Consider the following 3,282-nt stretch of genomic DNA (forward strand, 5'->3'; position numbering starts at 1 on the left):
TTTATTTAAATTAGTAATACCCGATCAGGATGTTACATTTTACGTGCTACAGGTCCTAAAATATATTCGTGATTCCCTCGAGTATCTACCTTTGATATTTGAACAATAGTAGTTAGTCATACACTCAATTATAATTTAGGTATTTGTGTCATAAGGTTTGTTGATACCAGATTAAGTATATCAAACTAACAAAGGAATGATTGTTTCACTTGATCTTTTTCCATTGTATTCAAAATTGGGATGTGCAACGAACTAGTTTGTTGTGCTATAGACTTTTACTATGGAGTTAAATACAAGTTACGATATTGAACTTTCACAAATTGAAGAAAGAACATAACATGAGTTGTGGCCTTTAGATCAAATTGATCCAACCAATGCAAAATTTGCATGTTGTTTGGTTTGGAATCCATTATTGGTGGTCTCATGGTTAGCTCCCTTCTTTGGTCACGTTGGCATTTGTAGGGAGAATGGAGTTATTATAGATTTTTTAGAATCACATGAAGTGCATGTTGATAATTTGCATTTGGATCGGTGGCAAGATACTTACAACTCGATTGAGAACATTTAGTTTCTCAAATACAATATCTAATTCTCTTATTGCCCTCTTTCTACATAGTTTGTTCTCATTAATAAATACATTCATGTTTTGCAATATAGTATTATGCCAAATTCAATTAACCATCTTTTGTTGGTTATGGGAGTTTAGGTTGCTAATGGTCTTTTTTATAGTCAATATAGTTAGGGGTGAAATTGTTAAAGCAGGCATTGATTTATTGGGAAAAACTACTTTACTAACTATGATATTGACATTGTCAAAATTGAGTTACATTTGTAGTTAGAGGTTCTTTAAGGTTAAAACACAGTTGATCACCTGTCATTTGAATCTTAGAGGTTTTACCTTGAGATATGCATTATATGAATCATTAACTTTAAAGTAAGAATTTCCTTCTTTTTTTACCCTTCCATATATCAAATGAAATTTGAACATTTTCCATTTTATCCTTTTTTTCCCTCTCCTAAAAGCCTTCACTCAAATATTTTGTAATTTTCATCTCTAAATAGATAAATATCTTAAGATGCTAATTCAAATAAAGACATTAAGTTTGCAATTGGTTTTTGTATACTTCTCTTAAGTTATTGGTGCTTAATATCTCACTCTAAATCTTAATGGTATTTATGATTCTTTTTGTAAATCCACCTACTAGGTACATGTCAGATATAGATATAAATACATGTCAGACACATATATAGGACACAAATCAAAGTATCAATACATCATAAACTCTATCCATTAAATTTTTAGTTAACATTCTTTGTAACCTCAAATGTTGTTGCAATGTTGCTTCCCTCCTAACCTATTTGCACACAAATGCAAGCAATGTTATTGACATGGGATGACGCATTACAAGCCAATCTACGAGATTACGAGACCAAAACTCACAACATTTTCATTTGCAATTGCTACTCTTTTGTGGAACATTGTGAATTGTGTTTGTTATGACAGATCAATGGAGTGGAACATTGTGAATGTAGCAGCTTTGATTATGTTGAAGGGTCATTGGGTTGGTTTCTAGGCAATTGTAAAGATCTTTGATGCCTTCTTTTATGATTGCATTCTTAGAAGTTGTGATGATTCGTTGTGTAAGACCCGTAAAATTAAATTAATTAAATAAATAATTAATTAATAAATGCGGGAAGTGAGAGCCTTTATGGCATTAAATGTTGTTGATGGTGACGTGGAAAAGTACTAGCTTAATTGGTTGAGAGTACTTTATTATGCGAGAGGACTTGGGTTTAAGTCTTATGTATGCCAATTATGTGTTATTTATTTGTTATTATATTTTTATAAATATGTGATCTTGTTGTGGAATGATATAATCCTTAAATTATATTTGTTAGCAAGAAACATGAATTGGTTTGATGGTTATGCATGGATTTGGCATTTGTAAGGTTATGGGTTCAATCCTTGGAGAACCCAAATTAAACTTTATTTTTGCTATTTTAGGTTTTGGCTTGAAAACGGACCATAAAGAATCAATGAATGATAATAAACATTAGGTTAAATTATATTTTTAGTCCCCATTTTCGTAGCAAAATTTGAATTTGGTCCCTCAATTATTTTTTATCTCAATCTGGTCCCTATTTTGGGAAATTTGACCCAATCAAGTCCTTTCCGTTAGGGGTGAAGTAACGGTGTTAAATGGGGTGCCACGTGTCAGCTTCTGGATTTTTTGAATTTTTTTATTTTTTTATTTTTTTTAATTTTTTTAAAATTTTTAAAAAAATTAAAATTTTGCCACGTGTCAAGTGGACATAGTGCCACGTGGCAGTGACAATGCCACGTGTCACTATTTGGGAGTTGTCATTTTCTCATTCTCAATTTGGTCCCTCTATTTTATTTTTTGTCTCAATTTAGTCCCAATTTTTGTAAAAATAATGCAATTTTGTCCCCTCCAAATTGAAACCAAATTTAATTTCTATATAAATAGGCACAAATATTTCTATCAAAATTGATATTTCAAGTAAATATTTTTAACAAGATTAAGTTTATTTTAAATTATATTTTACGTTAAACTTTATTTAAAATTGTTTTAAAGTTGTTAATAGAAAATAATGTTAATAAAAAAATTCATAAATTATATTGATATTTTATTACATTGTACTTTAATATTGTTTTTGATTTGAATTTATATTTTAAATAATTGCATATTTTTAAAATGTGTAAAATTCAATAATTTCTATACAAATATTTTAGTTAGTATAAAAATAACAATTATATAATTTAAGAAAAATTAACTAGTTTATGTAACAATAAAAAATAAATAAATTTAAAATTTGAAAACAATTTTAAGTAAAATTTAATGTGAAACAAATTTAAAGAAACCTGGTTTTATTGAAAATATATAATAAAAATATCAATTTGAATAAAAAAATCATTTAATAAAAATATTTGTATAACATTTTATAATTTTTGTTTCAAGTTGGAGGGGGACGAAATTGCATAATTTTTACAAAAATTGGGACTAAATTGAGAGAAAAAATAAAATAGAGGGACCAAATTGAGAATGAGAAAATGACACCTCCCAAATAGTGACACGTGGCACTGTCACTGCCATGTGGCACGATGTCAGCTTGACACGTGGCAAAATTGTAATTTTTTTAAAAATTTTAAAAAAATTAATAAAAAATAATAAAAATAATAAAAAAAATAAAAAAATAAAAAATTCCAAAAATTCCAGAAGCTGACACGTGGCACCCCATTTAACACCGTTACTCCATCAT

At 28.3% G+C, this 3,282-nt stretch overlaps 1 pseudogene; it reads left to right on the forward strand.

The window, feature by feature from the left end:
- The first annotated feature begins 280 nt into the window (after nt 1-280).
- On the forward strand, nt 281-1,574 carry LOC114175337 (annotated as a pseudogene).
- Nucleotides 1,575-3,282: the final 1,708 nt, after the last annotated feature.

This window comes from Vigna unguiculata, chromosome 3 (assembly GCF_004118075.2).
Source record: "Vigna unguiculata cultivar IT97K-499-35 chromosome 3, ASM411807v1, whole genome shotgun sequence".
In the NCBI taxonomy this organism is placed as follows: Eukaryota; Viridiplantae; Streptophyta; class Magnoliopsida; order Fabales; family Fabaceae; genus Vigna; species Vigna unguiculata.